Below are 21,082 nucleotides of genomic sequence, written 5' to 3'. Positions count from 1 at the left end.
CATACTAAGCACGCCGCAAAATCAAATGGTGTGAGTAGGTGACGACATTGAGACTAGGCGGGCCAAACCAAGGAGGCACTACTTACAAGGGACATTACCCAATCGACACACGCCGATTTTGATGCCCTTTGAGTATGATATAGAACTCAAAAAAATATTTGACACGTATTTTTTTTATCGACAATCGTCCATGCTGAAGGGGTGAAAATAGCCCTCAAAGTTGGGGTTGCAAAACATATTTTCTTGAATATCTCAGGAACTATTAGATGTAGGCGAAAAATTCCAAATGGAATTTGTGTGTTTTTGAACAGCAAATTTGTCTATGTAGCCACCTTTTTGATAAATTTATTTGTTTAAAAAATATATTGAAAAATAATCTATTTTTGTCATTTTTTTCACCCTTCAGCATGGACGATTGCCGATAAAAAAAATACGTGTCAAATATTTTTTTGAGTTCTATATCACACTCAAAAGGCATCAAAATCGACGTGTGTCGATTGGGTAATGTCCCTTGTTAGCCTCCGCAACATCTCATCTCTGCACAGTACATGACAGGCAGAATTCAATGTATTGGTTTCGACAGTTTTTCGAAAATATCTCGAAAACTAAGGCCGAGCGGCGGTTATATGTATAGAAAAAAATTGTTCAAAATGTTGATTTCTACAACATATTTAAAAATCATCGAAATCGGAGTTAATCTGAATAATTAGCCCATTTATAATTGAAAGAAGTGAATTCAGATCAAGTAAATAGCTGCAGCCTGTAGTTCTTCCTCGGAATATTTAAGCGAATGCAGCGGTGCGATGCACTCGAGGACTGGTTTCAAGGCAAGATACGAGACTGAAGAAGTCACACGTCGAGCCGTGCTGACCGTAACGGAGAATTATCCGTCCACGTGGCTCGTGATCCATGAATAAACGGGGCCCGGTCTACCGTGTCGTGTCGTGTCCCGTCTCGTCGCGACGCGTCGCGTCGCTTCATGGACGTCGCTTTGGGTAGCCGGTCTGTTGATAAGTAATCGTCGGTTCACCATGCGTGAGGTGGTTCGCCCTCCATTCCGCTTAGCCTCGTCTCGTTGCACTTTGCTTTTCACCGCTATTCCTACGGACGAGAAAACGTGTCCGCGGGTATACGCGTGCTGATAGCAGCTGCGATCGGTTAATTAATTATCCGAGAGGGACGTTCGGCCGCTTTTATTGCAGCTACCTTGTCGCTTTTGCATTTGCAACTTACTCAGGTATCGCGAGCTATCGTCCAAGGGTATCGGGTTTCCCTTCCAATCATTTTTAATTATTCATATTTTCCTTCACGGATCTGTCCAGTCCGGTCTCTGTAAATTCTTTCGAAGGTGATGCTCAACTGGGTGAACGTGTTCGAAACGGGAGACGATACTCGTCGATTTCTGTATCCTCATTTTAAACTGGTATTCCATGGTGATTTAGGTATTCAGGCGAGAAGCATCGTTCCTTGCACGACAAAATCCATGAACTCTATTCCTAGAAAGCTTTGTTTCCCGTCCAGTACGTGCTCGAATAATACAGTCCATCCCGTGAATCTCCGTAACACACGTAGCGACCTGGCGTCATCGTGTTCCGACATCGCGTCACTGTAACACGATCCAGGCTGTTCGAGCCTCCTTTTCTCGAATTCCCGTACTTTTATTATGAACAATCAACGCTCGAAATGACACGATTGCAAATATTAATCCTCTACTCGAATTACCTAGTCTCGCGATCGCTAATTGGGGGTGTACGGGTGCTCGAAATTAGGGGCTGGGATACTTTCGAGTAGATTCAGTTCAAAGCGTTTCCAGGCTACGACTTTCCGACCCGACCCGATTCCTCGGCTACCCACGCACCCCTATTAATCGAGGATGGCTGACAAAAGGGCGCTAGGGATTCAACATTCAGTTTACGATTCCAAAGGTATTTATACTCAATTCCAAAACGTTTATCAGGAAACCGTGGACACGTACTTTTACCTATTTGTCCCAGTCGTGTCGTCCAATTGACACGCAAGTTTCACGGGCACCGTTAAACTGTCGCGCGAGGCTAACACACCACGTTTCCACGCTCGTTTCGCATTCTAGAAGCGTGGCGAACAGAGGGGTATCGTTTACAGTGCACGTAACACGATGTACCGCGATGTAATTTCTCTGTCAGCGGGGCGGGGACCCGAGGCTGGGTCTCGTTCCCTTGCCTCGTACGCCCTTCCTTCGTCTTCCTTCCTTCGACGCTGCATTTCTAGGGTTATACGCCACGCCGACGGCATTGTGTACGTACGGATTCGGGACGGACCGTTTCTAGCCCATCGACCTCTCGTTTCCGTCTGGATCGGTGTTCCATTTCGATGTCTCCTCGCGACGATGCTCCATGTCCAAACAGACCCTGGTCAACTCATCCTCCTCGTCCGACTCTATATAGTTCGTGTTACATCCGCGAAATTGGACAGATGTTTCGTGGCTGAAAATGTTCGGGATCGTGTCACGCTTTCTCGCTTCGTTGCAGATGAGAATTTTCATTATTCTGGCTCTGCGTTTGATTATTTGGGAACAGAGTAATTGAATTAAAATTCCGGCTCTCTCCGTGGTCCGCGCTCCGAAGGTTCAAGTCACAGTTTAGACGAGGATTGAAATATTTCTTTACCTCCCAAAGAATTTCTAGCTTTCGAGAGCCACGCCTAGTTTCATTAAAAGTCTAATTAAAAGTCGTGTATACATTAAGGAAGCACGCATTGTGCGTTAGAACGACACGGTTTCCCTTCACCTCTTAGACTTTTAATCATCGTCAGTGGGTAACATCTCAACGCGCTCTCTCAGCGCCTATACGCGAACTCGTTTAAAAATAAATCCTAGCACCCCTGCGAGACATCACTCACGAGTGGCTGATCTAAATTGAATTTCGATCTTACCTAGCAGCGTGGTTTAACCTATTTAACATTAATTTGATGTGCGCCCTCTATCCTTGCCGCGGGACAGATCTTCGTGATCCTGTTAGGGAGTATTAAAAATCCGCTTCTCGCTTCGTCAGCAGGGTGTTAAATATTTTTTTATTATTAATAGCGCGGGATTAAGGGAAGGTCTAAGAAATCGTGTCTTTAAAATTTGTATTCGAAAAGTTTTCGATAAAAGTTGCATCGGGTACATCCACCAAAGGTTAACGATTCACGGATATTTGCACGTGAAATTAGACCTGTTCCGAGCCGGGGTCATGGACCGTGCCGGGTTCGTTAAATTTTCATTAGATCGGATAACAATGCGCAATTTCAGGTTTATAAATATGCAACGAAGAGCCGACCTCGAACGATGCGCAATCATTCTCAGCCATTCGATCGGTGTAAAGCAGCAGGTAATTTCAGCCTATTTCGATCGCTTCAATTTCCATTAATTGCGCTATAAATTGAACCATTATTTCTATCTCTGATCTTCGACTTTTTTACCTTATCTATCACTCTGCCTTATTCAAAATAAATCGTTACTTATAAAACGAGACGATAATTCAATTTTATTTTTAAAGATAGAAATAGTCGAATCTATTCCCACTTGAAATTTGTCTGAATTTTATCTCTCAGAATGGTCCCGATTTATTATCCGATGTCTGACGGTAGACAGCCGCCGATAAAAATAGTTTCGTCATAATAGATGTTCATAAATCTGGATGATAACGTCGGTAAATGAAATTCAAAGTGAATAGATATCATTATTGAGGCGAGCAAAATACGTCGGGGTAAATTTAGTAGGGACGATAACGACGTCTTTCGCGAACGATAGATGTTTTACATCGGGCAGGGAGGATGTTCGAGACCGAAAATCAATGCGTTGATGTCGGGTGTCACGGAGATTAAAGCGAAATGACGTTCACGCAGCAACGGAAGTCATTCACTAACTCCGCAGACTGGATACTCTAAATGTGGAACGTCGAGTGGCCGTCGACTTGAATAAATAATCGGCTTTTATATGACCAGTGAATTGGCAACAGACGTCCTTTCTCAACGATAGTGCAAGTTTTTTTTTCTCTTTTATTTACTTCGCAACTTTGGATCGATCATCGACTTACGTGCTTCTCTCGATTTAAGTAACCTCGTCAAAAGAATCGATTAATTTGTGCGCCCCAAAGTAAAGTTTCAACCAATCGATCCACTTTCTCTGCCCCATCATCGCCATCATTCTCGGATAACTGCTGAGAATAACGTTTTCTGTGGACCGTTTCAATGGTAATCGCACTTTTGGTTTCTTCTATTCACCATTGTGCCCAGGCTATACATATATCGGCCACTCAGAACGGTGGGCATATACTGTTCGCACAATCGGAACTTGCAAAATGGCAGCGGCACTTTTTTTTTTTTTCTTCACTTCGAACTCCAGGACGCAGCCCCTATTGTTCTAGCCGAGTTTTAAAGTACACATTCGAACTCTGACATTGGCCTCAGTTTCAGCTCGCTTTTAGCAGCCAACTGTGCGCATAAACGGGCTCGCGAGTATCAATCTCATTTAGCCGAACAATTGCAGCGTATCCTTTATCGGGTATCCCCGTTTCACGAACAAAAGTTTCACGCGTTTAACCCGTGAAAATCAATTCTCCGTGTGTTAATATTGGAATCTTTCCGAGTCACTTGAACGAGTTACACTTTAATAAATTCGTTCCTCTGCTCAATTTCATTTCGATAAAGTTATCGCGTCTGCAATTAATACCGTTTAAAATTATTCTAAATTGAGTAAAAATTGGTATTCGTATTTATATGTAACTCACAGTTACATATTGAAATTTTATATCTAACAACTGATAATTATATTATTTTGTTTCTAAATTATTTCGGATAAGTTTCCGAATGGCCCCACCAAAACTGAAAACTCAGGTTCGATATGTAACCTAAATTGACTACCAGAAACCGATTAAAATTGGTTTCAGAGCTGGATGTCTCACCGTTTTTGAGATATCGTGGTAAGAAATTTTTGGGACTGCGCATGCGCTGTTCGATACTCCGCGTGCGCTATTCGATACTGCGCATACACAGAACCTAACCTTACCACGATATCTCGAAAACGGAAAGACATCCAGCTCTGAAACCAACTGTAATCGGTTTCTAGTAGTCAATTTAGGTTATATACCGTACCTGAGTTCTCAATTTTGGTGGAGCCATTCGCAAACACAGCCATTATTTCTAATATTAATTGCTTCCCTAATATCGCCATTTTTTCAAGGGTATCAATTCGGTACCGAGTAACCATTGTATGGAGGCGACTGGTAAATCTTCGGAGGTTGGAAATTACACCCGATTGCGGCGACTCTCTCGTATTTCGAGGGGCCTGGCAAGTTTACGATATTTGAATCGCTTTTTAGTATAGAAAAAGACTGTTTCTAGATATTTTAACACCTTTATTTAACGTACATATATGCGTACCGCAAGGAAGGCGTTGCAGGCATGTGCACCACGAACGCAACCGCCTTCAGAGCGATCCGGCACCGGATCGGTTGCCGCGCACCGATTGGCTCTCGGCTAGGGACCCGGAGTAGCCAACGGATAAAAAATGATAACTTGCCGTTCGATTAATCCAAACGGCTCGGTCGATCCAAAATCCGGTACAGCGACTATGAAAGACCGAGTGCAAGGGGCTTTTAAAATTAGCGATACCTTGGCTAGCTTGTTTTTCCTACCGTGCAGGGTTCTAATTCGAGTGCAGCCTAGCCGCGAGATAAGATCATTCGGACACAGTCATCCAGCTGTCCCGATCCGCGTGCCGTACCAACGGGACCACGATCGAACAACGTTTTAGGCGAAGCTCGAAATCGAGGGCGCAAAGTGTATCGTTCCGATCTATTTTCGCCGGGTTAATGAGCGATGTATCTTTGTCCCTTTCGACTAGACGAGCCGCCGTCTGACGCGCGAGCGGTGAGCACCGCTGAACTCTAGATAGAGGCCTCCTATATACGCTGTTCGATGTATTCAAAGGTGGTTGCGAGCAAACCCTTTCATTAGCGTGTGGGCCACGCGGCTCTATTATCCCCGACAAAACATCCGATTCCATTGTCAACCGTCGAACAATGCCACGCTGCGGTCACGTGTTCCACTTTCGATCATTATACGCGAAGTGTGCATAAAATTGGCAAATTTCAAACCGCCTCGCGAGAAGATCGACCTCCAGTCGAACGTGTATCGTTCTCCCCCGAGATGATAGACGTTCACAGCTGTCATCTTCGTTCGGATCAATCAGCAGAATAATACGAAGAGAAAACGATCCGTTTGTACAAGAAGCAGAATTGAATCCTTAACCCTCCTCGGGCAAACTGGGTAGTTTATATTCACGACTAATTTCTTTACTATTCTTGGCATTTAAAAAATCTGCAAAAATTCTGGAATACATACGAAGGACCCTGTTTTAATATACAATCGTTCCTTGAGTCGGATATTTAAAGGATTAATTGGGAAAAATAAATGTTCGGGAGGAGATTCAGAAAGAGTTGAAATTTGCTTGTCCTGTAAAGCATTTAAGGATCGAGGGATAATCCTCCCACTCTGTCTACGAAGGAAATCCAAGGGCCACGTATGGGGAATTAAACGTCGATTAAGTAGAGAAAAACGAGGGAGGGTGACGAGTGAATTGGACCAAGTGTTTGATCGATCAGACCTTTATTCTACACTTGGTTGGTGACAGTTTTGACGGGTGTCGATGCGACCGTGTCCGCTGACTGGATAAAAGCACGGCCAAGTAATCGTTTCCTCTCTGTTGTGTTACGTTCGATGAACTTTTCAACGGGTCAAACAGTTTCCAGTCGAGATCGTTTGAAACAATTTTTTTCTGTCGAAAATTTCTAATTGATTCGAACGAACAGAGAGAAGGGTCGTAGAAGGGGTTTAGAAACGTTCACCCCTCGCGTCGAATGAAAGGAACAGAAGGGGGTGGGCCACGAGCCATCATCGGCTCGATGAATATGCAGAAATTTTTGTATATACGGTTCTAGTGTCAAAAAAAAAAATAAAGAAAAAAATATAATAAAGAAAGGAAACACGAAAGCTTCCTGGAAAGGTTTCAGGCACGTGCTGTATTTCCAACAACAGGCAAATTAACGTCGGACCGATTCTTCTCGCTGGCGTAGTTTGCAAACATCCCTCTGTCATAATAATTGGAGGAGGAAATCTCCAGAGGGAACGAACAACTGAAATATTAGGCTACAATGTAACCGCATTCTTCGGGGGATTACCTTGTTTACTATGTTTCTATTTAGAACGCCGTTGTTCTACACTTTTTTTCGCCTTCGTTGCGAATTCACTGCCACTTTAGCATCGATTGTCCTCTGTACTGTTATGCTAATACCGTTCGCTTCCACTGTCGTGGCTGATCGACGTAACGAATTTCGACTCTATGGGACACCATAATTCCTTTCTGTTAACCCTTTGCCTGCTAGGGGTGTCTATGCAGAACGAGCTTTCCGTAGACTTCAATTTCCAATTTCACTGGTTTTACTTAAAATTCAAAAGGAGGTTAGATTGCAGTTTCCCGGGTAATTGATCTCGACTATTTTATCGGATAAATCAAGGTCGGAGGATATCACGTGGCGTTACAAAGTTATGGCCATTTTAAAAAATCACAATTTTTCCAAAATTTTCCGATAATTTCGAATCCAAAAAATAACCTAACCTAACCTTAACTAAACTAAGCTATTGGGTTAGGTTAGGTTATTTTTGGATTCGAAATTATCAGAAAATTTTAACTAAACCTAACCTTAACTAAATTAAGCTATTGGGTTAGGTTAGGTTAGGTTATTTTTTGGATTCGAAATTATCGGAAAATTTTTGAAAAGTTGTAATTTTTTTAAATGGCCATAACTTTGTAACGCCACGTGATATCGACCTCGGGACACTTCCTATCGTCTTCTCCGACCTTGATTTATCCGATAAAATAGTCGAGATCAATTACCCGGGAGACTGCAATCTAACCCAAAAGGAGAACTTGGGATATTCGCTTCGTAATTCTTCTTGAAACATCAGAAACTTCACACATGCGGAGAGAATTTGCAATGGTCCCTTTGTTTCTGAATTTATCATCGTTTTTCGTCGACGACCGTCGGCGGACAGGTTTGGACCATGATTTCAGCCATGTTCCGCGACGTGGTCGACGCAAGGATCAAGCAATACGAAAGCGTACGAAGCCGCTTTTATCACAATAGGAAGCGCTCGTCGAGTGATACTTCCGACAAGGCAATCCACTGAAATAGATGAAGATACTCGGCGCGTGTCGGCTCTTCGCTCGCGTGTGCGCGAACCGGCCTGTTACCCTCCATCTAAATCAGGGATCATCAAAATGGTCGATATAATATAATTAAGGGTCGATCCGATCTAGAGAGTCGATTAGGGATCGATGAATGCCAATGCTGTTCAATCCAAATTTATTGACAGCAACACAGTATTTACGATTTTCGTTTGGAATGCCATTTGTAATTACAATATAATAAATAAAGTTTAGCTGACGCGACGTCATTTTTATGCGCATTACGCACAAGCTATGTCCCCACCAGTCATATTAATTCTATTTCAACAAAGCAGAGAAATAAACTAAATGTGGAGCTCCGAGGCGATTTAAATCTTGCACATCCTTCTCATTAATTTATGTAAAAATTTGATTTCGTCAAAACAAAATAAATGAAAATGATCAAAAAAATTTAGCGGCCCCTGATCTAAATAATTCCGCGAGCTTTCTCGCTAAAAGGGGAATAAAAGAAGGATAAACTTTCATCGAAATAAATTTCATTAAGTTTCATTAAGTAAGGTTAAAAATGAAGTCCAACCCAATTAAGCATAATTGATTAAGTCAACTTATAAAATTCACGCAATTATTATTCGCGTGACTGTGAAAGCGACGCAGAAGAATCTCTAGCGAATTTTTTCACACGAACAAATTCATCGAATTCCTGGGATTCAGCGTCGATTCTGATTGCACCGCGCTGCATAACGATTCCATTCACTCGTTTCATTCACCAGTCGACGCGGCAGAGAGAGAGAGGAAAAAAAGGATTCGCAACGCGAGCGGAATCGATCCGTGTTTGATTTATTCGCTCGATGGGAAATTGTGTACACGGGACACGATGGATCGAAACCGAGCGGTCGGATATCGAGAGATTTATAGAAAATAAGAGAACGAGGGAGGGAATTGATACTAGAAGTAGAAGGAAGGTTCATTAAATTGATGGCTTTTATAGAGGCGTTTTCTTTTCCCGTTCCAAGTACACGGAATTAATCTGCTTAATGTATGCCCGACACGAAGAAGTCAGATATCGAAGATTTATGGTGTCGACGGTGACAAGTACTGGACGAGCATGGAATTGATTTATTTCTGTTTACCAGAAGAACCCCGTAAGATTACCGGGACCGGGAGGAATCGAGGATCATGGTGTTTACCGGGTACCGTTGCTGGCCAACTTGCTCATCGGAAAGATTTATGGAATCGAACTTGTCTAGGAATATTTAGATACTAGTTGTATTTATGATGCCGTTCTGATGCCAACGCATTTAGGTAGATCTCCCCTAATCTGCCACCGGGGTTGTAAATCTCTTCATTCAATTTATTTCAAACTATAGGGTTATCCAAATTGAGTGTCACATCTTCAAATTGAAATAAAACTCAAAATATCTGATTTTTGTATGGTTTTTTTATTTTAACACAAAGTCTATTGTATGACATTAATTATTATCAAAGAGAATATTATTCAAATTTCCTTGCCTTTTTTTACCAATTTTCCATTACATTTTCACACAACTGGAATTCAATTTCATCAATGACCTCTGTAATTTTGCTTTTGGATCTTCATTTTCCAAAAAGCCCACAAAAAAGTCTAATGGTATTAAATCACCCAATCTTGTTGGCAACTGATGTCTTCCCTTCGTGAATAATTACTCGTCATTAAATCGAGCTCGCGGAAAGCAGCGGAGAAGGACCGTTAATGAAATAAAATAGACTTTTTATTAAAATAAACAAATCATACAAAAATCAGATACTTTGCGTTTTATTTCAATTTGAAGGTGTGACACTCAATTTGGATAACCCTGTATTACGATTTTCTTTCTAAAAAGATCATACTTGTTATCTGTGTTCAGAATTCTATAGAAATTGCAAGCTGCAAAAGAAGAATGGTATTCAATATTTATTTTAGATATTTTCACTGCCACGTCATCGTATTTGGATGACTCCTGATTTCACCTTAGTTCATTTGAGAAGGTTCGAGTAATTAATATTTTATAAAAGATAAATTGTTGATTTATTGAAGTTTCGTATGCAATCAAGAAAAATTTATGTTCTACTGGAATTCCATTCTTTTGTTGTACCTCGATATGCAATTAGGAAAAATTTATGTTCCACCGATGGCTCGACAAGCAACTAATAGTCAGTTTTCTAAGGACGTCAATATACGTCATTGATAGGGAAAAGGTTAATGAGAATTATGATTGATTTACAGCCACAGTCAAAGTATCAAAGTATTTCGAAGTGGTTTCTGTTCAGTCTGCTTTCTCCAAAAGTTCGACGGCGAACAGCACACGTAGATATACGTGCTTCTTTTTTCACGGAACATGTGTTCGATAAACTTCCAGGAATAAAAAAGTGTCGAGTGTACCAAGAAATCATTGTCCGCCCCTTTCTGATAATACAATCCAGGTTTGTTTTTCCCATTTTCCTCGAACATTTCTGAGAATGGAATTGGATCTTCGATTTCCGTCTGGTGATACATTTTTAACGCTTTCCTTCTATTTTAAAAAGAACCGTGTTTCCACGAAGATGAACAGATTCGCGAGTTCCAGAGTAACTCTGTTTGCCCCATTCTTCAGCAAAATGTTCGCGAGATTACTTGGAGAAACAAGTTGCGAAACTTCCTTGAACTTGAACGATTAAATCCTATTGCGTTTCAAACTTAAACTCTTTATACCCCAGATTTTTAACACTCGAGAATAGAAATTGTAGTTCAGTGTCGCAACCTCTTATTAACCCCTGAAATCGATCCGCTGTCCAAGGATTAAGGAACAGCGTACAAATTAATTATTTTCTTAATTTAAAATTTTTTTTAGAAAACTTATGGCACCAAAGTATAGAAAATCAAAAATTCTGTACAGATTTTTTCATTCTCCTCACGAGTTCTCCCGTTCGAAATTCTCGTCAAGTTCGAGCGGGACGCTTCAGAATTCCAACCAAAAAGAAAATCCCGCGAACCACGGAATCCAGCCTCGATTCCCTCAAAGCCCGTCGTATCGCATCGATAATCGATGCCGGTTCCAAGTGAATGCAATTATTTTTAAAGGTTTTCGGAAGCGACTCCCCCGAACCGTATCCCGTTGGTAATATCCGCGTGCGAACAATGCGCGCGACAATTAAAACCGTACGAACGGTATAAACAGTCACGGAAACGATATAATCACGTGACGCAAGTGGGAGTGCGTTAAATTACGCGTTCGGCCCAGAAATTATACGACCGAGTGGACACAGGCCGTTCACACGGACGTTCCATCGTCTATGTAAATAGATCAGCGGCGTTTTGAAACACTGCTTTTTCAACGAGACGATTGATCGATCGAATCGAAACACTCGATACGACACCTGCTCTGCTACTTTTTTTTTCTTTCATTTTCATTTTTAAGGTCGAGCTAATTCCTAAATTTCGAAGGATTAACAGTAAACCTACCAGAGCGGTCGAATGACCGCTTTTGAGACTTTAAAAATAAATGTTTTCTAATTAATACATGACAATTATTTTCTGTTTTATTGCCCCTATTAAATTCTGAATTATTTATAATCAATTGGAAAAAATATAATGTTTATTTGAAAAACGGTAGAAACAGGTCGACACAAATTAATAGAAAATAATTTATGCAATTGCAATAGTGGCAATGAAAGAGAAAGAGAAAATTTTGTTTAATATGTGATACAGATAGAGGGATGAATCGGCGGTTGAATTGCAGTTTCCCGGGTAATTGATCTCGACTATTTTATCGGATAAATCAATGTCGGAGAAGACGATAGGAAGTGTCCCGAGGTCGATATCACGTGGCGTTAGAAAGTTATGACCATTTTAAAAAATCACAACTTTTCAAAAATTTTCTGATAATAAAACCTAAACTAAGCTATTGGGTTAGGTTAAGTTAGGTTATTTTTTCATCACAACTTTTCAAAAATTTTCTGATAATAAAACCTAACCTAACCTTAACTAAACTGAGCTATTGGGTTAGGTTAGGTTATTTTTTCATCACAACTTTTCAAAAATTTTCTGATAATAAAACCTAAACTAAGCTATTGGGTTAGGTTAAGTTAGGTTATTTTTTCATCACAACTTTTCAAAAATTTTCTGATAATAAAACCTAACCTAACCTTAACTAAACTAAGCTATTGGGTTAGGTTAGGTTATTTTTTGGATTCGAAATTATCAGAAAATTTTTGGAAAATTGTGATTTTTTAAAATGACCATAACTTTGTAACGCCATGTGATATCGACCTCGGGACACTTCCTATCGTCTTCTCCGACCTTGATTTATCCGATCAAATAGTCAAGATCAATTACCCGGGAAACTGCAATCTAGCCGAATCCGCTGGAAGGTTGCTTTTCACTCCATCGAGAGATCAACCTGTCACAGTGAAAGAATTATTCTCCTCGATTATGCGACTGTATCGCGAGCCAATCCTCGTTGCCAGCTTCGCGATAACTTGCTATCTTAATACGCCTCGAGTACGCAATTATTTGTCCGTCCGTCGAGTAAGATCGCGCCTGCAACACGGCGCGGCGCGGCGTCGGGCGCATTGTTTTCAGTACACGCGACGCGTCGCGTCGCCGCGTCTGGCTCGGGCATGTACGCCTAGAGCTATCGCGGGTCTTTCGTTTTACCATTCGCGAGATGAAACCTACTTCGAACTGTATCATGTAAACGATGGAAAAGCACGTCGGAACGAATTATCGTGTTGCTTTTCTTCGACACTTTCACTGATATTAATGATTATAAATGCTCGAGAAACAGCGCGTGTCACGAGCATTTATAAACATTTCACTTTCGATACATTCGTAAGGTGTCCTTGTAATTTTTCACTTCTTTTCCATGAAAAGAAAAGAATTTTTCTGAGAGAACGCAAACCCGGTAGAAATCCCCCGGGTAGAGCAAACACGACACGTGAAAACACAAAACGCGTCTTTGCTTTCAGTCAACTTACTCGAGAAGAAGCTTTCCTGTCACGGGCCACGTGGTTTCCTTCGCGCCGGAATACGCCGCAAGCAAGCACGTGGTAAACTTCTATCCACCGCGCCGCTTCCACCTACCAGCTCCGTGGTCCTCTAGTTTTCCTCCCGACCGATCATTTTCAAACTTCGGAAACACAAGTCCATCGCGACGAGCCGCAAAAATATTATCGTCCCTTTCAACTTCGAAAACACGGAAATAATTTTCCTTTTTCGAAAGACACCTCTCGCGAAGAATGAAAACGAGCTTATTCGCGTTCTCCTCGGTTAATCAATTTTCAAGAGGACGAAAATACGTTCGTATATCAACCGTGACACAATTACCCGGCATTCTGCCGCGAGGGAAGCAGGATGATTTACGAGGCCGGCAAACCGCAGACGGTCAATGACAGTGCAACGGACAGTGCAGACGGCGAATCGTCTTAATTAGCCGCGATTAAGCGAGACACGCGGTTTTCTCCGTCTCTGTTACGTCGCGGATGCCTCTTCGAGGAGTAAGAGCCGTTCGTAGCTGCGCCGCGACTTGTCCGCTTGCTGACCATCGTAGCACTGAGCTCTCCTCTCGTTCGTAGCGACGAGCCATAGGGCTTCGTGTACCGCCAGTACGCTCCGTCTCGCTTCCGCTCCGCACCCTCTCTTTCACTCTATGCCGGTATTTCTGCTCCACGTGTGTTAGCACGTGGCTACACGCACACGCGACACTCTTCCGGGGTTGCTGAGTTTCCTGGGGATGATTCCCGGAGAAAAGTATGTACTTTCGTCTGAGCTACTTGCGATTCTCGACACGTTTCACTTGATACTTGTAACAGTCGCTTTGCGAAGAATCGAGGGTAGAATTTGGTTTGTGGTTTTCACGGTTTGGGGATGGATCTTTTGGTTCCCTCAATTTCTGGCAAATTTAATAGATATATTGACTATCGTGTTACTTACGCGTGACACTTGAATTTTTATGAAAATATATCAACTCAAAATTCAAAGCTTCCCCATGAAAAATGGCGATATAGGGGAAGAAATAATTTCCAGAGTATTAAAAGTAATTTAAAGTAAAATAATATTATTTTTAAATAGAAGTAAATTATTTTTGAGCCTAGAAGTAAAATACTATTATTATAATAAATAAATATCAATTGAAACTCCGCCGCGTAAATGCTTATGCACATAAGGCCCTCTCACCTTTTCTCTAATCAAATTTGTATCATTAATCAATAAAGGGGGATCGCCTTTTCTCTAATCAAATTTGTATAATTAAGAATTTATTTTACTTATTTAATTAGAAATACTTAAGATTATAGATAATAGAAATAAGTAAGTTTTCTCTGAAACAAGCATCTTCTTAATTACTCTCGAAGAACCGTATCAATTCGAACATTTCTTAGTTGTTCTATTTACGATCTCTAAACATCATTCATCATAAATCTGCTTGATTTTACGGCTATTTTCATTAGGCCATCTGCTACCAACGATGACTGTAATCTAAACACGGAAACACTTTGCTGTAAAGACAAGCGTATCCGAAGGATTATTAATTGTTTGCACCTCGCGCGATCAGGATGAGCAAGCTACGTTTTTGTGCATCATTCTAGTCTTGTTAATCGGTGAAGCGAACAACTTTATCCTGAATCATTCGAGGATTTATTGCGGGCCGGGTGTGCTTCGCGATGCACGCGACCGACCACGCTTATTAATTGTTTGCGCCTTGCGAGGAAAGGTCAAGTACGCTTTCCTCGTTTGTTCGGCCAACTTTGTAATTACCACTGTATTAAAAGACACGAAGATAAGTAGTCTTATTGTTGCTGAACGCTTAACGATTCATTACACTCTATTATGCATTATTCACTTGCATACAAATGTCTGTTCAGTAAATTGCAATCCTTCAGAACGTTTGTTTCTATACCGTCTTCATTATTTCTCCACTAATGCAATCAACTCCATAGGGGAGATGGCGATATAGATTAATAAATAAATATCGTTTCAAACTTCCCGCGTAAACGTTTACACGCAAGTGGTGGGAGGTCACGGATCTATATATATCGGTGGCACCCAAAATCCCGACAGCCAAAACTCCGTGTTCTTGATTAGGTTAGGTTAGTTCTGTGTAACTTTTTGTAAGGTTAGGTTAAAGTTAGGTTTAGGTTAGGTTAGGATTAGGGTTAGGTTTAGGTTAGGACACCCAAACTTTTGGCTGTCGGGATTTTGGGCTGGACCCATAAATGTAGAATAAAATTTTTTCATATGGCACTTTATTTTCGAAAAAAATAAGTTTGAAAATTTATCGAGTACGTGTGTACTTGATTTAGTTTCAGTTCGACGGATTTTACTATCTTACTTTTCCGAGTAAGAGAGTACTTCCGTGCTTCTTTCAATGTTTACTGAGGCTGAAGCTGGTACAAATACACGCATACTCGACTTTTCAAACTTATTTTTTTCGAAAATAAAGCGTCATATGAAAAAGTTTTATTCTACATTTTCGATTCAATTTTTCACGTAGAATCACCCCCTACTCGCGTGTACCACCAGTTACGGGACACCTTGTATATGGGATCTATTCCCCTCCATCGTCATTCTCCCCTTGACCGTTTAAGGAGAAGGACGAGAACTCGGGACCTGAACATTTTTCCCGGGGAAACCTGATTCGCTCGCCAGTGTACACTGATTGAGCAGTAAATTCTCAAGATAAACAATTCCATCTGTTCAAACTAGCGGTTCATCTTGATCTACTTAGAAGCGGACGGTCGCGTTTATTAGCCACTTACACCTCGCGGAAAAGGTCAAGTGCGCCTCGTTTTATCCATTTTCTCCTACATCGAAGGCTGTACACACAGCAAGGAACACGAAAGAGGACGAGAGCATCGATCTTTGCTCTTCGATTCGATCCGATCGGGGCTCCTTTCGAAATACATCGCGATTCGAAACTCGAGCAAATGAATCAGCCGCGCAAATATGCGGCTACCAGACAACGGGACGAGGATTCCTGGTCGCGCCCGATCCTCCAAATGAAGCGAATTTTTCGCCTGATCTTTGATCCGTTCGGTATTTTCGTGGTTCGACCGAGCGACGGAACGATTAAAAATATATGCTCCTGAAAAAGCTAACGTCCTCGTCGACAGACGAAAGCTTCGTCCTCGAATTATGCAGACCAACGTTCACAATGGCGCGACGCGCACCGTGACGAGACAAATGTAAATGCAAATCGATAAATACTCGCATAATCTCGAAAGGCGGCGCGACGATGCCTGGCTGCAACACCTTCGCTCGAATTTCAAAAGAGACAGTTCATGGGCGTTTCTTCGAACGTGTTATCCGAATGAGCAACGCGAACCAGATCGGCTGAATCTTTGTTCGCGATATTTGGGCGGAGACCCCTCTGCTGAAATCACTGTCGAATCAGAACTGCAGAAATCGAGAGTGCTGGCTCGTAAGTTCTCTTACCTTTTTCAATATTTATTTTCTGATTTATCAGATGAACCAGATAGACTGATCTAAACTTACAGAATTAACACTAGAACTACCGAGGTTTGATGTACACTAATGTCTAAGTTGTAAATAATACAGAAAATTAAATAATTTATTATATATATCCATTCTTTATCTCGACAATAGCCAACATACATTCCAGCAAAAATACCTCGATAGAATTTATAAATTAAAATAAGAAACTTGAAACAAGTCATTTTGACCCTTCTGATAGTTCTAGTGTTAATTAGACGCTAAGCTAATTGAAAAGGTTTCACCTTGAAAAATTGAAAGTTTCCTTAAATTTATAAGAAAATGGTTTTCCAGAGGAATGCTGTTCTCTGTAGTTTTTCAAAAAAAATCTTCCCTATCCCTTAATTCAATATTTCCTCGGAACAACCCCTATTTCGTTCGTTATAGATAATTAGATAAAGAGTGAAGAAAGGATGATTTTTTGGTGGAAATCCATGGATCAACGAAATACAAATGAAACAAGAATTATTTCAAAATCGACCTGACATTGAAAGAGGCGTCGAATGAAATACGATTAAACGATGCTAACTCGAGAGACGTTCGTCGACTATGTATCGATAGTCACCGCGAGAAGCTACTATGTATGCGCACCTGTCTGCCCTTTTACTTATGCTAAACACCTCGCGACAAAACGGACACGCGATTTCCGACCGACGTTTTTCCTTCGTCGATGCCGTAAAAACCGCGTTTTTTCGTCGAATTTATCTTACAACTCTTATTTCACTTCCCTTCCTTTTTCCCGCCCACCTATTTTCGACGCTTCTTTCGGTGAATATTTACCCAAGTCGAGATTCTTTTTTTACTTTATCGCGTAGGCAGTCGACATTTCGCTTTGAGAAGTTTAAGAAAACAGTATTTGGGTCGTCGACCTGTGAACAGCTTAGCACCTAGCATGAGTGTACACTCCCGGTCAAAGCATGTTTCCCTGGGGAAAATGGCGATATAGAAATTTTCAGTTTTTCTTTTCCAATCAGCTACAGATGAATCGATAACAATCCGAGATTATTAATAGACTGAAAGTGTTCCATTAGGATGTTCGGTTTCCTTCGGTTTGACAGGGTAAAAGAAAAATTGCAAGAATCAGGTTGGCAGAAAAAATAAATGCTCTGGTCGAGGCCGGGCAATCCTCGCGATAAAACATTTGGCACGTCCGAAAACGGCTCGGCCACGTGGCCGGCAGCTGCAAAACCGCCGCGACGTTTAATTGCCCCCCTGAAATCGACGGAAAAAGTCCTCTGTAAAATAAACAGAGACGTGTCGAGCCCTGTGAGAAATTCGTAGAAAAGCTGCTACCACTCAGAAAGAAGCAAAATGTCCGCGTGTTTTGAGAAAAAGGGCATCTCGTAAATGGGTATCATCCCTCGAACGGCGGACCATGGAGAGAGCCTCGCTTTTAATTCAATCTCGTATAAATTTTCAACTTATTTCCCAATTTTCCTACCCTGATTACTTTGTTAGCGGGTTTTTTGAAAATTTTCCTGCTCCCCATTCAAATCTTCTAATAACTACATTCATGTCGGTAACGTCAAGATAATGTTTATTAGTTATTAGTTTCATTAGTTTTTATTAGGGAGGCACAACCTCCCTGCCTCCCGACCTCATCGCAAAATTAAAAAAAAAAGTATTAGTTTCGTTTTCTAAATTTCTAGTTGAAACGATACACGACGCTTATGCTTTGTTAAATTGAGATGGAAATGTCGACAAATAGTTGTTGGTAGATAAATATAGAAACATTTAGTTCAAGGAATGTGTAGAAAAACTGTTTAGACGTGATTTCGAGAAGCTGTTTACATCCGAGACTCGAGGCAGAAGAATAATTGGAATGTTCCCGGGAAACGTAGTAAAAGCTTATTCGTTCCATTCATAGACACGGGGCTTCTGTTTTCGATATTTCCAACGAAGTGTCGTCAACATACAATCGAAGTCAACATACCGCGTAAAGTCGCTCGGCTAAAACGATCGTTTATTTCTCGAGGCTTTCGAACTTGAACCCTTTCTAACTGATTGGAAAACTCTAACACCGTATGGTATCTTATATCCAAGATATTATCATTGTCCATTTCCATTGTTAGAATTTATTTTAAATATTAAATAAAATTCATCGGCTCATTGGATTTCATCGGGGTCAACGAGTTAATCCAAGGAAAATTTCCCATGCAAGTAATTGTACGTAGAAAGAAGAAAGCGCGTTACAAGTAACCTTTAGCGGTGCTCGATTAATCTTCCAGCTGTTGTATTATTTACAACGTGTCTTTCCTATTTTATAATCCCCGTGTAGCGGTGTGTAGGCCCATAGATAAGGATTAACCGCGCGTGCTACACGCGGATTAAAGCCGATTGATCAAGATGATCGATGCATTCGGTTAAGTGTTCCAACAACGTTTCTGTTCCGAGGTAAAAACCGTGCCCCTGGTTGCTGGACGTCGACTGATTTAGCGATTCGACGAAATCGCTCGTTGCCCCCGGTTAAATATACCGAAACGCGAAAGAAAATAAAGAATGCCACTGACGAGCCAACGACCGGCTGTGAAGGTGAGAGAATCCGCGAGTTGCGTTTCAACAATCGAACCAATTGCATTTCTTTCATTCTTATACTTTGATTTCGTGTTGTTTCAAGTTGTTTCGAGTTTCTTTTAGCACCCCGCTCCAATTGACTCAAAAATTACCAGGCAAACTTCTCATGAGTTGTAAATCAGAAAAACATTAATATTGTAGGCGTTTAGTGGAGGGATGAGGGTTTCGTCTCCCCGGGCGCCATTAGTTCGGGCCGGGGACCGCTAAGTGGCGGCGAGATGATCGGTGACAGTGTTCTCGCTAGCGGTCGCCTGGCATGCAGTTCGAGTATACATATGTATATACTGCAGTTCACGAGAGACCATACTTACTAGATGACCCACTGACGAGTCTGACAGATGATCCCGAGACGAAACGCCTTTTTCTCCCCTTTCCTACAATATGGTGGCGCGAAAATTTTTATATAAGAAAAATTTTTTTTTGGAATTCTACAGGAAAAATGAACAAAAAAAAACTACAAAAACTTCAACAAACAACGTAACCTAAACCTAACAGGATTTACTGGATATTTTTGCCATTGATTGTGGCGAGCGAGAGAACAAGGGACGCGCGATGATTGGTTCATAGAGTTGCGATTGAGAAAGCAAATGAGATGGCGGCCGAAAAAATGCACTCACAAACACCATAACTGAACTGTCCACATAAATCACGACGGTGAACTGATGTGATTGATTAGATGAATTTAAAATCACGTCGTTGTTGTCTAGAAGAGTAAAATGGTGGTGATGAAAATGGCCGCAATTTTTCATGAACCAAGAATTTCCGCGCCACGTGATTCTATTATGCATGAGAAGTTTGTCTGAGGATTTTAAAGTCAATTGAAAGGTGGTGCTAAAAGGAACTTCACCCAGCAAATCATTTGATTTTTATGTTGATCGCGGTTTCGTCTAGAATTCTTTCAGCCCAATAGCCTTAATATCATACGAGCTAATAACTTGGAATAGAAAAGTCGGCCAACGAGGAGTGATCCTCGACGCGTAGTAAAGTGTAGAAACCTGCGCTTGTAACCGCGCGTTTCAAACGGGCTTGGAACGTCCCAAAGATAATATTTATTGTAATAACATCTCGACCGCATCCTTATATGCGTTTGAAGAACGCTTCGAGAGCCACTCCGCTCGGAGTCACCAGCCAGAAAACGCTTTCAACGCCTGAACACGGCTCGAGCCGATGTTTAATTTGATTTTCTGACTTGGAAGAAGCGTGACGAGGCCCTTATCACGCGGAACGGAGACGAATCTGTCGCCCTCTTTATCACCGCGGGATGAACCGGAAGTCTCGACAAATTCGGGGTTATTTAACCGTGTTTCGGCTGGTGTTTGTCATCGGATGACGAGGGAAAAACGACTGGTACTTGCGACATTTTGATTTACGTTTCTAAAATGAACGTAGGCAGGACCAGATTAAGATTTCTGGGGCCCATGATTATAAAGTTGCTTGAAAAAAATTTCATTCAATATTCTTTGATATAATAAATGGAAGGTTTGTAACGGAGCCCGGGTAGTATTATATTTCACGCTATAATTTATTATAATTATTCATAATAACGCGAAGAATTCAATCACCGCGACTCTTTAGCGAATTGAATAGAAATGAATTTGTAATTGAACCGGAATGCGATATTTCGATCACGATTTAGCTTCGATGAAGTAGTATTGTCGCTCGAATATCTATTCACCAGGCGTACGCAGGTTCTTCCGTGTACTCTAACAGGTACTACGAACAGCTGTATCGTTGAACGCATTTTTTAATCGCCTCCAAAGCATCGGTCTATCGAAAAGCCAGACCGAGGGCTGAAAACCATACTCTCTCCTCCCGTTTTA

General features: G+C 41.3%; 2 protein-coding genes across 3 annotated transcripts in view; one reads left to right on the top strand and one right to left on the bottom strand.

The window, feature by feature from the left end:
• LOC123987632 (mediator of RNA polymerase II transcription subunit 20) overlaps positions 1-21,082 on the top strand; it is a 93,823-nt gene that overhangs the window by 24,814 nt on the left and 47,927 nt on the right. The window lies entirely within an intron of this gene.
• The window catches only part of LOC114875736 (facilitated trehalose transporter Tret1-like), a 69,747-nt gene that overhangs the window by 21,474 nt on the left and 27,191 nt on the right, over positions 1-21,082 (bottom strand). The window contains exon 1 of one of the 2 annotated variants that reach the window (XM_029186362.2): positions 13,178-13,729. The exons of the other annotated variant lie outside the window; for it this stretch is intronic. The gene's annotated coding sequence lies outside the window, so the exon portion shown is untranslated. Of the gene's footprint in view, positions 1-13,177; positions 13,730-21,082 lie in introns of those variants that run through there. 2 annotated transcript variants of the gene reach the window in all.

This window comes from Osmia bicornis, chromosome 15 (genome assembly GCF_907164935.1).
Source record: "Osmia bicornis bicornis chromosome 15, iOsmBic2.1, whole genome shotgun sequence".
In the NCBI taxonomy this organism is placed as follows: Eukaryota; Metazoa; Arthropoda; class Insecta; order Hymenoptera; family Megachilidae; genus Osmia; species Osmia bicornis.
This window is presented reverse-complemented; position numbering and strand designations above follow the sequence as displayed.